Source organism: Periplaneta americana, chromosome 16 (genome assembly GCF_040183065.1).
Source record: "Periplaneta americana isolate PAMFEO1 chromosome 16, P.americana_PAMFEO1_priV1, whole genome shotgun sequence".
NCBI classification, from domain to species: Eukaryota; Metazoa; Arthropoda; class Insecta; order Blattodea; family Blattidae; genus Periplaneta; species Periplaneta americana.
The window spans coordinates 88,937,341-88,955,391 of NC_091132.1; the positions used below are offsets into that span (position 1 = coordinate 88,937,341).

Consider the following 18,051-nt stretch of genomic DNA (forward strand, 5'->3'; position numbering starts at 1 on the left):
TTGATCTTGACCTACTACTTGCAAGATTTAGAACGTTATATTTATCTGACAGCTGCATTAATTGGCTGGACTGTTATCTTCGTGATTGTCAACAATGTGTCTCAGTACAAAATCGGTTTCCCCTTGGCGATACACGAAAGTAGGAATACCTCAAGGTACAGTGCTTGGACCACTGCTTTTCTCCATTTACATAAATGACGTGACTAAAAACTTACACTACTGCAAGTATCACATTTACGCAGACGACTTACAACTCTATATACATTCCCGACCAAACGAAATTGATGCAACTATTGGCAGACTTAATCGTGACTTGAATCAAATTTCTTCATGGACGAATAAGTTCGGACTTTGGTTAAATGCTAGTAAGTCACAAGCTATAATAATTGGACATAAGCGACTACTGAACACAATGAACAACAGACATATCCCAATCGTTACAGTAAATAATGCCACTATTCTGTACCACTCTGTCGTCAGAAACCTTGGCGTTTACTTAGACGAAAATTTAAATTGGGAATGCCAAATAAAGGAAATATCCAAGAGAGTATGCTATACCATGCATTCTCTTAACCCGTTCAAAAACTTCCTCCCGCCATAATTAAAACAGACTTTAGTGCAAACCCTCGTATTACCACTGTTTAAGTATTGCGACACAATACTTACACATTTGACAACTGAACTTTCGAACAAGCTACAGTGTGTGCACAATATGTGTGTCAGATTCATCAGCAATGCTCGCAAATTTGACCATATTACACCTTCGTTCAGATATTTATCCTGGCTGCGACTCAATAACCGTAGATCACTTCATTCGCTTTCTCTTCTGTTTCGAGTTCTCCACACTTCTACTCCAAATTATCTTCGTTCCCGGTTTAACTACTTATCCTGCAATCACAATCTAAACACCACGTCACAAGAGGGCCAAATCCTAGCAATTCCTCCCCATAGAATATCCCACTATTTATCCCCTTTCACTGTCTCCGTCCCTCGTGAATGGAATTCTCTACCTCAGAAGATTAGGGGCTGCCAGACACTAACTACCTTCAAGACAAACTAAACAATTTCTTACTGACGCAGACAAATTGAAGTTGTAATTATAATCATAACCGAGTTTAATGATTTAATTATATTTAGGTATGATTATTATTATTAATGTTATTATTAGTACATAATTATTTCATTGGAGTGTTGGGAAGGCAAAAGAATTGTTATGTATTGTATTGTATTAATTATGTTTTGCTCCTTAGCAATATAGTAATTTTGTATTTTTGTATCGCACTGGTTGAGTTGAAGAGAAGGCCGAATGGCCTTAACTCTGCCAGTTAAAATAAACCATTATTATTATTATTTAACTTCATCATGGTCAAGTGTCCTCCGCCATATGTTCAAATCTCCTCAACCCCGAGGACATTTGAACCACTTGCAGCAATCATATAAAAGAATAAGTTTTTACATTTATGAAAATATTTTAACTACAAAATGTATCTTAAATTAGAAAGGAATGTTCAATTCTCCATATGATTGCTTTAAAAAGATGTTATATTTGGTCTAAGACTGGGAAAAATAAAATAAAATAAAATAAAATAAAATAAAATAAAAAATAAAAACAAAAACATGTTCAAGTGTCCTCAGGCTCCCCTATTATTATTATTATTACTATTAATATAGTAAAACCTTGCTAAAACGTACCCCCTATAAAAAGGAAACCTGCACGAACAAAAAATAAATTTGGGAACATAATGATTTCCTATGTAAAATAATACTTTAAAATAGAAAACTGCCTAACACGAAAACAAAATCATTTTTGGACACCATTAGGTAAAAAAAAACCCGACTAATACAGTGGTAAAGGACAGTGCGAGTGGAATAAAACTGTGAATTGTAGTGTAGTGTCAATTTAGTTTCACATTTCCGTTTATTTATTCTGAATTTTGTGTTACAGTGTTAAATAACAGTGCCGATAAAGTAAAACTGTTCTATCATGGAAGAGTGGCTTCGTAATTTTAATGGAGCAATGGAACATCAAGGTTGTAAGCTCATACTGTTTGTAGACAATGCTACTTGCCATCCAAGGATTGATTTGTGTAAGGTGAAGTTAATCTATTTTCCATCAAACACAACTTCAGTCATACAAGCGATGGATCAGGGCGCAATTTACACTTTGAATTGATGCGGATGCGAAGGAAATCCTACAATGTTCCCTTACAAAAAGAAAAAGTCGCGGCAATGCACTTTAAAAGAAATGTGGGAGTCAAGAAACTAGGACGCAGAGAGAGGGAGAGAGGCTGCAATTACGTAAATTAATAATTATGAAAATAAAATTCACTTCGCATGTACTGTAGTAACTTTTATTTCAAATTATTTCTTGATTGTGTTCTTCCTACAGTAAGCATATTGTAGTTGTCTAGTCTTAGTTTTGCCAAAACTCAACCCTTTGTAAAATGAAAACCTGTGAAAACGGAAAAAAAAAAAAAATTCTGGAATGATTGCGTTTCGTTTTAGGGAGATTTTACTGTATTATTATTATTATTATTATTATTATTATTATTATTATTATTATTTCCATTACGATATTTTTTATAAACAGTACGTTACTTCAATTCGAATTATCACAGTAGCAATATGAAAAAATCTCTAACGCTATTTTCCGGATTGAATTGTGTCTCTAATGCAAAAATATCTAATTTATGAATTTATGTTTTCAGTTGCTTCATTACCACTGGCATCTAATGTTCCAACTACCAGAGGTGGCCATGGCAGAAGAAGAGGACAAAATTGTTTTCAGGTAACAAACAATCCTATCTTAAGAAGTGTTGAGACTACTGGTGGTGGGACACAATGTACTGTTATTCCTCCACAAGCTGCACTGGAAGATGAGCACCAAAGAATATCGTAACAGAAGCCCCCAGACCTACAAGCCATGCGAAGAGGTACATCTTAAATGGTAACTGTTTGAGCAAATGGAAACTCCTAATTGATGACAGCAGGTTTATGAATATTTTTTTTTATCCAATGCCACCAGGTTGTCTTTTCGACATTTCTGGTCTTCTCTCCTGGCCGTGGCTTAATTGTAACCCACTTCTGAGGTTGGGGCGCCTGGAAGGCAGAGTTACATTACCCCGATGATGTGATAGGATGATTATGATAATGTGGTGCCAGGAGAGGTATGTTTATGAATATAAAAAGATGTACTGAAAACAGAGCAGGAATTACGAGACTATACCTGGACCATTTGTATTGAAGCACTGGAAGCTAATATTTCTCTAATGTATGTGAGAGGAGTATATGGCGCAAAAGTTTTCCCCTAAAATTATTATGGTCGCAGGTTTGGAGTCCAGCATTTTTTCATAACACCATGAGTTTAGTGAAATTTTTAGATTTTTCCGATTTGGTGAGAAAGCCACACGGTCTCAAAGATTACAAGCAGACCGCTTTGCAGCTGCTACTCCTATATGGAATACCTTCATTGCCAATTATTGCTTGCTATGTTACAAACCAAGTGAAAACATCACTGTGGATGAACAGTTCCCTGGCAAGGCTCGCTACCCATTCATATAGTACATGGGCAGAAAACCAGACAAATTTGGAATTAAGTTTTGGCTGGCTGTTGATACAAGGTCTAAGTACTTGGTGAACGGTTTTCCTTACCTTGGAAGAGATGTAGATTTAAGAGGCATGATGGGGCCGATAAGCTAATTACTATAAATGACAATTAAAATTTATTACATGTGCCGTCTATGCTTATCCTTATTTAACAAATATATTGGTTATACAATATTTTGTTACATAATATATCTATTTAAACGTTTTCGGCTCTATGGAGCCATCATCAGAAACAAGTAAGCCCATATGTATGGTGTGAGTACACTATATGTTGCCGTACAAGTAAACTCAATTAATATTAAAAATTAAAATGACATGTTTCTATGTAAAATCAATAATTGTATGGCAGAAATTACAATATAAATACAAAGCGGCTCTATGGGCCGTAATAAAGTGTTACAATTGCTGATGATAAAATTAACTAAAATACTTTAAAATTGTTAAGATCAGAATTAATAGTCGTCCAGTTTGATGGTTATGTAGCTACATAATTTTAAAGTATTTTAGTTAATTTTATCATCAGCAATTGTAACACTTTATTACGGCCCATAGAGCTGCTTTGTATTTATATTGTAATTTCTGCCATACAATTATTGATTTTACATAGAAACATGTCATTTTAATTTTTAATATTAATTGAGTTTACTTGTACGGCAACATATAGTGTACTCACACCATACATATGGGCTTACTTGTTTCTCATGATGGCTCCATAGAGCCGAAAACGTTTAAATAGATATATTATGTAGCAAAATATTGTATAACCAATATATTTGTTAAATAAGGATAAGCATAGACGGCACATGTAATAAATTTTAATTGTCATTTATAGAGATGTAGATGCTATCTGAGCAATTTGTAATGCGTCTGGCAGAGCCCTACCTTTCTAAGGGAAGAAAAATTACATGCGACAATTTCCTCACGGCAAAATGTCTTGGAGAAAATTTAAAATGCAAGAGTACTAGCATGGTCGGTACACTGAAAATGTCTAGACGGGAAGTTCTTCCATCAGCAAAATCACCTACAGTGCCCTAGCACAGTATCACTATTTACAAGTGAGGTGAAATGACCCTAACCTCCTATCAGTGTGAAAAGAACAAGAATGCTCCCATGTTGAGCACAATACACAATACAGTTACCATCAACAAGCAGCATCAAAAAAAGCTATCTGAAACAGTGATGTTCTATAATGAAACTAAGTGTGATGTTGACATCATAGACCAAATGGCTCGACTTTACACTGTGAAATATTGGTGCCATAGATGGCCTATGTATGTTTCTTTTTTTTCAATGTGCTGGACCTGGCCACAATCAACGCATAGATTCTGTACAAGGAAGTAACAGGTGACAAAGTTTCTCGGCACCAGTTCACATCAGGTTGGAAGAAGAAATAGCAGCTAGATATGTAACCACTAAACCACCAGCCCCTCTTCCTGAAAGAATTCCTCAGCAGAGCAACATTTGCCAGATATGTCAGATTGGAGGATGCAGAGGAAAGAATAGAAGTTAAAATCAGTGTGCAAAGTGCTTCAAGTACGTATGTGGACCATGTTTAGCAAGTTTCGAGTATACCTGTGTAAGGTGTTATGATGCAGCCCGTGACTGAATAAACAATCATGAAAGGATTCCTATCTTTGTGTTATTTGTTGATACTTTTATTCTGGTTTATAGTGTATTGCATAGTGATTAAATGTGAAAATTATTCCTTTCATTTGTACTTAGATTTCTTAAGATGAACTCAATAGTTACTAAAGTCTAAATAATTTCATACAATAGAGACAAATGATACATATTCCGTAAAAATATTTAAATATTATGTAAACAAATATTCCTATCCAAAACTGTTAAATAATTGGAAAGAAAACCTAATAAACCTACACCCGTCAAAATGACGCTAGACTGTAACTCTGGTCTTCCTAGTGTTAAGTACAACTTACAGCAGTAAAATTTTGAAAATATTCAACATTTTTTCCTCCATTACTGTATCTTGTACAATAATGAAAGTTGTATATGTAAAACATTGTCCCTCTGCTATAAGAAAAAAAAATATTTTTAGGATTTAAAAAAATTATTTATACATTGTTTTTCAAAATTCAAAATAGTGGCAGTTTACTGTGCAGTGATGAAGCATTTCCTTCTAACTCATAAACTTGTTAACTTTTCCATGTCCTCTCTCTTTTATTTTATTGCTGGAACTTATATTTACAATATTATGCTCTTTCAACTACATTCCTTAATAAATAATATTTTTTTCTATTTTGTGTTAAAAAATACTGATATTTGACCATTTTTTAAATGTATTTTTTATCAGACAATCTATCAAAGGTAGAGAAGTGATCTTGCATCATACTGTAGATATGACATGTATAAATATACACAAAACATTTCATCACAGAATGTTGGATAGTTTTTTAGTTATGTGGGAAATGCTTCATCACTCCACAGTGAACAGAATTAAAAAAAAAAAGGAAATAATTTTTGTTAAATCGTAAAAATATTTTTTTCATATAGCAGAAAAACAGTGTGTTATACATACTAATTTTCATTATTGTACAAGATACAGTAATGGAGGAAAAAAATGTTGAATATTTCCAAAATTTTACTTACTGTAAGCTGTACCTAACCCCTTAAATGATGAAATTATACGTGGAGACATAAGACAATTACTAGCAATTTCATTTGTCCCCGTTAATGATGTCATGGAAATGCTCAATAATTTGGCAGTGCAAATTCACGATGATTTGCAAGATCATGTTGATTATTTGAATACATATGTATATCTGCAAGGACGCCCTGCTAGAGGCAGAAGAAGACGTGTGCTACCCAGATTTCCTCCAGATCTATGGAACGCTTACGATCTTGTACAGAATAGGGTCCAATGAACTAACAATTTCATTGAAGGTTGGCATTCAAAATTTCAAAGAATGATAGTGACTCAACACGCTAACATCTGGAAATTTTTGGAACATCTTAAAAAGGACGAACACGACAATGCAACTATCATGCTGCAACTTACTGGTGGTCATCAGAATGTTCGGTATCCGATTAACAAGGGATACGGTGGTGTAGTTTATGCTGCGGGGATTTTTATGTTATAATGATGGCTACATTGTTCTTTTCTATTTTGTGAACGCACCCCCATTTTCTCCTCCTCTGATTGGAGGATGAAGAGAGCAGTGCGCTGTCTGCTGGAGGAGCTAGGAGCGGCCTCGAGAGACGGCACTCTTGTTGGCAGCGAGACAGAGAGAGGACGACCAGTCTCCAACCTTCACTGGAGGATTCGTCGCTTGTTTGCACTTCGCCATCGTCGGGGTTGAGTCGACCCGCCTGGTTGAAAGGGAATGACTCTGATTATGCGTGGGACGCATCACCGATAGAACATCGCTTTCATATTGCAGTTACATAGATCCGGTGATGGTCTGCTTCATCTCTAACAGAGCATTGGCCAGCTCTGTTAATTACAATATTCTAGACAGTGTGGGATGGTTAACATCCTTTATACGACAGTGAAGTTTCTTTGAGTCTATGGTGGTATTAATGGTAATATTTTCTGAGTCGGCGACGGCGTATTCTACATGGACCAGCACCGGCATTCAGCTAAAGGTCGGAGTGTTGAACTTTATTGGATTTATCAGAGCTCGTGTGCCATGGGGAACTGTACTTTTCTTGTGGGTGTTTGATCACTCCTAGTGTATATTACCATATTTTCACTTCTTATTCCATGTTAGTTATTAGTTCTCTCTCTTTCGGCAATTTATGCTGTTATTAGACTTTTAGTATTTAATATCTTTCTATTATCCCCACCCCCTTGCTTGGGGTTATTCCTATGTATTCACAGCTCTTAACTTGTATAATATTTGTAACTTCTTTTCTCTCTACTTTGTTTGTGATTTATTAAATTGTTATGTTCATGATGGCTTTTCTTATAAGTACTATTGTTAGAGGCAACCAAAAACCTTGAGCGATAAGATCCTTTTTTTTTTCCTTCCTGGGTTTTTCCCAGACACGCCAACACGACAATACATAAGAAATCAAAGATAAATCCAAGAAATTGTTGCCAGGTATGAAGAATACCGTCAAAATAATGACATAACCACGTACCTCAGAGCCCTCAGCTAAAAACTGAAATTTCACTCCTAACCTGGAGAAGATCCTCAGCAAGTTGAAAACTGATGTCAAAATTCAATATCTTTTTCATTTCTATTCATTTAAAAATTGTACGTTTCTGTTGTTTTTCAGCCCTGAATAAATTTGGTATGACAAAATGTTAATATCTTGAGTTGTAAATGTTACAAAATAAACTACCAGATGGACAAAAAAATAATATGGAGGAAAAGTGGAGGACGAAAAAACGAGTGGACTTACAAAGTGATTGGACGTAAATGTTATGTTGACCAAAAAACAATTGGACAGTTTGAGATGGACGAAATTTCTGGGGATCGCTTTGACCACCCCTGAAGTCCTTATGTTTTGTGGCATCCCAGATCTTGGTCGGTCTTCAGTAGAGGACGTTTCACTGAATCTTTTGATGGTCCGAAAAACAAATTTTAATGAAATGTTTAGTTGTTTTAACAATTTGAAAATTTCAGTGGATTTCTTACCACTTATGAAGAGCAATCACTGCAATTTTGTTTTCATTTACACCCAATTTCATATTTGCTGGTTGATCTAGGAAACTACACAAAGCACATGTGTTTAGAATAACAACTCAGTTGTCATAGTAACTTATAACAATAACATTAAATTATTTATTTTTACGTTTTAGAGTTACCAACATTAAGGACAGAACTTATAGCAGGAGAATATTGGTGAAATTCTCAATAGCTGTGAAATGCAGGTAGCTGTTTTTCCAAAGGGACATTTTGACTGCGCAAAATATTGCGTCTTGTACTAAACAGTTGTGTGTTTTGCGCAAGCCCATTGTCCAGGTTCCAGGTAACACAGGGAATTTCTCTGAGAGCTCCAGTCCCATGTGGCATCCCAACAAATCACCATCATCTCATCTCTTTGCAGGTGTAGCATAGACCATAGACCAGCATCCTGTGTCGCACCCTTTGCAATGACTTTGTCAGTAAGTTGTTCTACACAACTCTGACTTCATATGGGTGAATATCCACCATTAGTAAAAAAAAAAAAACACATGACAGTTGTTCATAAAAATTCAGTACCGTAAAATGGGGTGACTTGATATGCTGAGGGGACTTGATTCATTTTGTAAGTTGATGTTTTGGAACCGAAACATCAACCTACAAAACGTATCAAGTTACCCCACAGCATATCTAGTCACCCTGTTTTATAGTATCTCTGTTACAGCTGCCATCTTAGCTATTTTCGGCGCTCATGCTTTGAGACTTTGTCAAAACTAATACATATTATCTTGCAAGGAATGGAAATTGTTTTTCAGATTTTCCCATTCTAAAAATAAAATATTGACACCAAAGTCATCTGTTGCCCAGAAATCGGTGTCCACGATGGAAATATTCTTGCAAGGTACAATAAATCCAAAAAAGCTTCCATTTCAATTATGCTTGTCAGTTTACTCTTTCACAATTGAATTTCTATATCAGAGTGTCTAATGTAAATAAAGTTGGTAATGTCAAAAATCAAATATATTGTCAATAATAAAAAGTTTCCAGCAATCAAAATCTGTTTTGGCATCCTTTGCAGTCCTTTTTACATCAGGTACCGTAGTTTTGTCAAAATAAAGAGCTTGTGTCTGTCTGTATTCCTTCCCGAGGTGAATTCTTTCATTTTGTTCTGTCTTTACCTACAAATGAAAAATGTGGAATCTATCAAAAGTATCAAAATAATAATAATAATAGAACATAATAATTCATTTTTACTAATGACAAGTAGTTGACTCTTCGTCATTCACTCATATAAAGCCAGTTGTGTAGATCAATTTACAGATAGAGTTGTTGTCCAGGGTGTGCCATAGGAAGCTCATATATGCTACACTTGGAATGAGATGATGATGGAGATTTTTGGGATGCCACAGGGTAACTGGGTGTGCCGTTTTAGTTTTGGCACACTATCTTCCTGTCTTTCTTTCCTTTTTTCTTCTTTATTCTTGTTATATTCTTTTATTATTAGTTACCCATACTTTTCATAGGTGGCTTCCTTCTCCTCCATTTTCAGTCTTTCTTTCTCCTATAGATAGCTTGTTTTATTTCCGCCATTCTTGGTCTCCTTTTTCTCACGTATAAGGAGCGAATTAAAGTTATCACGTGACAGAGGCTTTGATTTTCATTGGCCATTTTTGCTTTAACTATTTCTTTAGCGTCGGTTTTCCTGGGGGAGAATTTCGACAAGTTCAGTTTTGGGGAGACGCTCGGAGAGTGTGGTTGCGGGACGGAAGTGGAGAGCTGTGGTTTGGGAACTTAACGACTATCTGCGATGGGATGACAGAGTAGTCGGGACTCGAACGGGGATTGTCATTTATTACGGATAAAGGCGTAGCCAAGCTACGGAGTAGTGTGCTGTGTGATTATGGAAGTATGAGTGTTGAAGAGAGACCGTTGTTGTGTTGGTTTCGAGACTGGTCTACCAAGGATCGTAACAGGTTTTTATAGATCAATAATGTTAAGTTTAGTGTGATTAATAGAAGGAGTTTGATTTCGTATGGAGTATGAGATTATAAGCTGGCATTCGTCAAGCGATGTTACATTGGTTGTATTTGGTTTTGGTCATAGTGATTTCTGCCATATCAGACAAGTTAAGACTTGTCTAGCTAGCTACTTATGATTACAATCTGCGAGTACAGATGGCATTACTAGTATGTATATTGGTGAATGCCAGTTCAGTGACCTTCAGTAACAAGCCAGTGTCGATGCGTGGGTAAATTGTCAGTGATTGTATTCTTACTGCAGACTTTGGTTTATTTCCATTTTTCGATAGTTTTATTAATAAATGTGAACAGAGAGAGTTGATGATTTATATGGAGTGTTTTCTTTGTACCACTTTACCAAAGAGACAGTCGACCCTATCATATCTTTCGATGACAGGGTAATACTTAATTGTTTTACTTATCATTTTTACCAACTATACAAAGTAAATAGAGGCCAATCGTTGCATGGGGCTCCTGGAGAAAACTCCTGGGTTAGTTGAAACACGGGCTTGTCCAACACAAGTTATAAATTGTGGGTACATTGGGGATCGAACCCAGCACCACAGGATTATAAGTTCAGCACTCCAGCCACTAAACCACTGTGGCAACTTATAATAATAATAATAATAATAATAATAATAATAATAATAATAATAATAATAATAATAATAATAACAATAATAATAATAACAATAATAATAATAATAATAATAATAATAATAATAATAATAATAATAATAATAATAATAGTTCAAAAGTACTCGCACCACATACACCTCACTTGGGTCTATGGACATAATTGTGTAAGAGGAAACGAAAGAGCTGATGAGTTAGTGAAAGCAGCAGTCTGCAGCAGAGAAATTCCGATCTACACTCTACACCTTATCATATATCAAGAAACAAATGACACAAAAGACTCATCAAAACTGCAATACTAGATGGACGACAAGCACAACCGGATCACTAACAAGAGACACCTACTTCCCAACAAACCACGACCGACTCAAAAGCCATCACTTCAAACCTACTTTCATATCAACGCAGTTTCTTTCTGGACATGGGAAATTATTTCGACAGATTCAACATACCAGCAGACATCGACTCTACATGCTCCTGCCGCCAAGACCTTCGCAGCGTGAAACACCTTCTGTTTGACTGTCCCATTATTGAAGTAAAGAGATTTGAACTAAAGACACATCTCCTGGACTGTAACACCGAGTACAGCACTCCACTATGTGAAGTGATTAAAAAACCATGTTGTTACAGAGAATTTATAGATTTATTAAACTTTATCTTTAAAAGACTATAGAGCTATTTTTCACCATTATCTGTGTACATAAAATAAGTAGTATACAATATATGTAGTATACCGTATAACCAAACTAAAAACCCTAGCATACCACTTCGTAAATTAGGGTTCTCTTGAGCGGATATTTAATAATAATAATAATAATAATAATAATAATAATAATAATAATAACAACAATAATAATAATAATAATAATAATACAACTACATAACTTGCTTATGAATCTACAGTTCTGCATTCAACTTTATCTTCAGAAACAGAGTCATAATTTTTTTTGGAAATTGTCATTGTAATGAATCATTATGAAAAATATGATGGTACACTTATATGTCGTACATCTCTTTACCCATATTCAATAAGTAACGAAAAAAAAACACGCACGCACGCACACACACACAAACAAATAATATTCAACATACCAGAAGACATTAAATTAGAGAACGCTGCAGAGGCCATAGTATCACAAAATTCTGAATTAGATTTGAGCGAAAGTGACCTTACACCAAAATTCGTTTTTGAAGATAGGAAGAAACACAAGAACTTAATAATAGAAGTTAATTCTGAAATTAGAAAACGTCTGCTCGGCAGGAAGCTCAAAATAGGTTGGCATGTGTGCAATAATGATGATTACTTGACTGTCATGCGTTGCCATAAATGCTGCAAGTATAATCACAGGAAGGAAGAATGTGTTGGGGAGATAGTATGCCTGCACTGCGCAGAAAAACATGAAAGAAATGAGTGCAAAGCGAACAAGGAAAACCTGCATTGTGTCAATTGTATTAATTATAATAAATACAATAAAACAGCGCCTGTGAACATAAACCATTCATCGCTTGACAAAACATGCAGTTGCTATGTAGCTGCCCTAAAAAAGAATGCAAACAGGACAGATTATTAAAACAGATAATCATAAACCTATGAATAAAAGTATCAAAACCCTGCGTTGTCTACAAGTCAATTTACAACACAAACGCATAGCAGCGAATAACCTGGTGCGAATTATGAAAGAAAATGAAATAGACTTGGCATTTGTACAAGAGCCATACATTATAGGAAATAGTTTGTGCTGTATACCTAAAAATCGCTGAGAACATTTACGAGTGGAAATGGGAGGAAAAGATCAGCGGTGATCGTAAATAACAATGAAATAGATATAGTACTCATCACGCAACTCTCTGATGAAGACAACGTCGTAGTGGAAATGTCTTATAAAACTACGAAATTTTATGGAGTGAGTTCATATTTTGATTTCACCCAAGACATTCAAATAAATATCACGAGAATCGAAGAAATTTTGAACTATTCAAAGGGAAAAGGCATACTTATAGCAGTAGATAGTAACGCTAGAAGCAAAACATGGTTCGACACGACAACAAACCTGCGAGGGAAAAGTCTGGAAGACTTCTTGACAATCTCAAACTTAAACATTGTAAATGAGAGATCAGAACCAACATTCGAAACAATAAGAGCTAGTAGCTACGTAGATTTAACAATCGTTAATAATCAACTACTTAGACACGTAACGGATTGGGCATGCGGCACTGAAGAAAGCTGCTCAGACCACAAGCTTCTGACATTTAATCTTCGAATGCTGAGGCAGAAGAAACACAATATTAATACAGAGTACAATTACAGCAAGATTAGATACATAATTAACGAAGGAGATTACAACAAATTTGATGGCATCCTTGTATCCAAGATTATTTCAAAATTTCACTCTGAGAACAATAATGAAGATTTGACGAAAATGGACCTAGATCTGAGCAAGAGATTTGAGAACTTCGAGAATGTAGAAGAATTAACAAACCTGGCTTTCTCTTGCATCACAGCAGCTAGCAAGGAAGCATTCCGTGTATCGACGGGAAAGAAGCATGCAATAAACAAGAACACAGTTTCCTGGTGGACAGACGAACTAACAGTGTTAAGGAAAAGGACAAATGCTCTACGGAGAAGATACCAAAGAACTACTACCCACGAACATCTGAGAGAAGAAAGGAAAACAAAGTACTTTGAGGGTAAAAGAGAATATGAAGGAAAAATGCAAGAAGAAAAATTGAAGTCCTGGAAAACATTCTGCACGATAGAAGGCGGAACCAATCCTTGGAAAATATACAAAATAGCAACGGGTAAAACTAGAACCAGCTCTCCACTGACTACTCTGCAGAAAGAAGATGGCCGACGGCGGGGGCGTGGGACTACCGGCGGTCAGCGGGGGTGCGGTCGAAGACCTATCCGCGGGCGGCGTAGACCTGCAGTGACGGCTAGGTGCCACGGGGATTCAGAATATTCAAGTAAGGACAGGCCTACTAAGACTACTGCAGGTTAATTGCCGAAGTATTAGAAATAAACTTATTCCGTTTTGGAACTTGGTCGATGTTTATAATCCAGATGTAATAATTGGGACGGAATCATGGCTTAGGGAAGACATAAATGACTCGGAAATTTTTAGATCGGATTATAGAGTCTTCAGAAAGGATAGAAGTGAAAAGGGAGGGGGGGTTTTCGTTTGTACTAAGATAGAAATAAGTAGCAATCTTCTGTGGATACATGAAGAAGTTGAAATATTGAATGTTCAGATAAGAAATGGGCTGGAAACCTTAGATGTAATAGCATGTTACAGACCACCCAGTGAATTAAACAATTTAACTTTGCACAAACTAAATGAATATCTTAATACAGTATCAGAAGACCGAAACGTAGTAATTGCTGGGGATCTAAACCTCCCGAAAATTAACTGGAACGGGATTTCAGATACAAATTCAGATGCACAGACCCTTGTTAATGAATTGATCTGGCGTAAAGATTTCACGCAGGTAGTAAATGGTCCGACGCGTGACAATGCCCTCTTAGATGTTTACCTACTAAGACCTGTCTCTCTCTTTGTCAACTCTGAAAGTCTTCATAAAATAAGTGATCACAATAGCGTCTTATTAGAAATCTTATGGGAAAACACAGTAAATCCGAGGTCAAGTCCAGTGTCTGTCTGGAATTTTAACAAAACCGATGTCCATGAATTACAAACGTTTCTACGACAAAAGCATGATGACTTTCTAAGGACTGAAGGAAATATGGAAAATGTGTGGCATAAATTTAAGTGTATAATTTTCGAGGCATTAGTAAAATGTGTACCTTCTAAAATAATTAAGAAAAATCCGGACCCAGAATATTACACTAATTATATTCGCTACTTAAAGAAAAAGACAAGGCGCGCATTTAGCAAACGTAAACGGAGCCATGAGCATTGGGAAAAATATGTTGAATTAATTAAGAAACTTGAGTGTGAAAAAAGGTTAGCTCAGGAAAATTTTCTAAAAACTATTTTAAAAGAAGATGAAAGTAACAATTGGAGACAGTTTTATAATTATGTACGCAGGAGAAAAGGGAAAAATGAAGGAGTAGTGCTTTTACGAAATCAGAACGGAGAAAGTATAACTGATGACAAAGAAAAGGCCGACTTATTAAATTCCTATTTCATTTCGGTTTTCAATAATAATAATAATAATAATAATAATAATAATAATAATAATAATAATCCCGCTGATAGGAGTGGTTGTGTCACAGACCGTGAATGTGAACCAAATTCGACTTTCAAAATAACTTCCAAAGGGGTTAGAGAGAGAATAACGAAATTAAAAAATCGGAAGTCTCGAGGACCAGATAGTATTGCTACAGAGATTCTTAAATTAGGTTCCGAGGCCATAATTCCATACTTAATGCGTATATTTCATGTTTCCATACACAATGCAGCTATTCCATGTGACTGGAAATCAGCTATAGTGGTACCCATACATAAAGGTGGAAATAAATTAGATGTCGGAAACTACAGACCGATTAGCCTTACATCTGTCGTATGTAAAGTCATGGAGCATTTGATATCGGATTATATTCGTCATGTTCTAAATGCGAAAGACTGGTTTTGCAACCGCCAGCATGGTTTTAGGGAAGGCTTCTCATGTGATAGTCAAATTACGTCGCTGGTTCAGGATCTAGCTGAAGAGGTAGATAGAGGCGGAAGAATCGATGCAGTTGTGATTGACTTTTCGAAAGCATTTGATTTGGTGCCACATGACATATTAATAGATAAGTTAAGTAGGCTAGGAATAGATAAAAGAGTGGTGCTATGGATCCAAGAATTCTTAAAAGGTAGAACCCAGAGAGTTAGAGTAGGTCATGAAATATCGGAAATTGGAAATATAAGTTCAGGGGTGCCACAGGGCAGCGTTCTGGGTCCATTACTCTTTATAATATACGTAAATGACCTATGCAAGGATATTACATCAAATGTGAGGCTATTTGCAGACGACTGCATTATCTATAGAAAGATTAGAAATAATTCAGATGTAGATTCTATTCAAACAGACTTGAATAACATTTACAACTGGGCGTTAAAGCATAGGATGAAAATAAATGGTTCTAAAAGTAAATCTATAACATTTTGTAAAACCCGAGAGGAAACTAGTCTTAATTACGAATTCAGTGGTGTTGTAATTCCGCAAGAACAATGTTGTAAATACCTAGGAGTGTATTTAAACTCCAAACTTTCTTGGGGAGAGCATGTTGATAATGTTACAGGCAAAGCATGGAGGGCACTTCACTTTATTATGAGAATCTTGAGAAAGGCTAGCCCCAAATCGAGGGAAATAGCATATCTAACATTAGTGCGACCGTTAATGGAATACGGAAGTACATGTTGGGATCCCTATAGAATATATCAGATAAATTCCTTAGAAAGAATCCAGTATAGGGCAGCTAAATTTGTTAAAGGTAAAAGAGAAGATGGGAACGATACGATAAAAGAACTTAAATGGGAAACTTTGGAAAACAGACGTAGGAAAACTAGAATAACATCATTGTATAGAGCACATCTAGGTCAGAAAGCATGGGTAGACATAACGGCTCGGTTAGAAAAGCCAACGTACTATGGTAGGAACGATCATGATTTTAAAATCAAATGTAGGAAACAGAAAACGGATGTAGGTAAATTCTCATTTTTAAATAGAACTATAAATGATTGGAATGACCTACCTGCAGCGGTCTTTGAGGGCTGTCCTTCCTTAAGGAGATTCAAGAATAGTTTAAAGAGTTGTGTATAAAGTGAAAATTAAAATTAAGGTGACATTCAACATTTAATTTTTTAAGGTGGCATGTATTTATCTAGCCTGACGAGTTTACTTCCTTGGTTTGAATTGTAAATTATTTAAAAATAGCGTGTAAGAGGGCCTTAGACTAGAAATGTTTAGTTTAAATGTAGTTCTGTTTATAAGTATGCATAAAAATGCATTTATTTGACTTATTTGAACTGTTGTATCAGTGAAGCGAGGTGAGTCAGTGAAGTTATGGTTTTACAGTGCAGTGAACAGTTCCGATCAGTGATAATTTATAGCGTCAATGAAATGTGTTCTATAGTGTCAGTGAAATGTGTTACAGAGTGTCAGTGAAATGTGTGCTAAAGTGTCAGTGAAATGCGTCATAGTGCCACTACAGGGAATGAGATGAGAGTAAAGTGAAAGACTATTGAAAATTATGTAGGACCTATACATAATCATGTAGGTTGTGTTGTAAAATTAGGTGTTTTATTTTATGTTTTATTATTATTGTGTTAAATTGTATTGTGTATTCTTATTGTATTGTGTATAAAATTGTATATGCATTGTAAATTTTATTATGTATTGTAAATTTTATTGTGTATTGCTTATCATTTTAACTGTGTATTGTTAATATTGTATATACCACTGCCACCGGGTGCTTGCCCACTTGCAGTGTAAATAAATACATACATAACATACACCACAGACACGAGAAGTACCCTAATTCACATGCTTGAACACTTCGTTCCTGAAGACAGTGAAACAGAGGATAGAGAAATACATAAAGCAATCAGGAAGGAGATACAAGAGCCAATAGACACAGAAGACGACACAGCCTTCACGAAGGAAGAAATATTAACAAACTTAAAAAAGTTCAATCCTAAAAAGGCTCCTGGGGAAGATGGTTTAACCAGTGATATTGATAAAAGAGCTTTTCAGCTATTTCCCTTATTCTTTACACAGCTATATAACGCGTGTCTAAATAAGGGGTGCTTTCCCAAAAACTGGAAACGTACAGTCATTCTCCCAATAATTAAGCCTGTAAGAGAGAACTGCAATGATGTCTCGAAATTTCGGCCTATAAGTCTTGTAAATACTGGTGGTAAATTGCTGGAAAAATTACTGATTGACAGGATATTATTCCACATATATACTAACAACTTGTTCAACAAAAACCAATATGGATTCACACCCCAGAGAGGAACAATTGATGCTGCTTTTGAAGTTAAAAACTACATAGAAAAAAGTTTGAATTTAAAGGAATGCGTAATTGTAGTCAGTCTTGACGTGAAAGGCGCATTTGATGCGGCCTGGTATTTTAAAGAATTTAAGAGAACTAAGATGTCCGAAAAAATTATACAATTTAGCAGTAGACTACTTTGGCAACAGAAAAGCCACACTTTCAATAAATAATTATACCACCGAAAAAGACGTTCAAAAAG

The 18,051-nt window shown here is 35.5% G+C and overlaps 1 protein-coding gene across 3 annotated transcripts in view; it reads right to left on the minus strand.

Annotated features, from left to right (window-relative positions):
* LOC138690937 (prolyl 4-hydroxylase subunit alpha-1-like) overlaps positions 1 to 18,051 on the minus strand; it is a 265,004-nt gene that overhangs the window by 100,941 nt on the left and 146,012 nt on the right. The gene's annotated exons all lie outside the window — the stretch shown is intronic.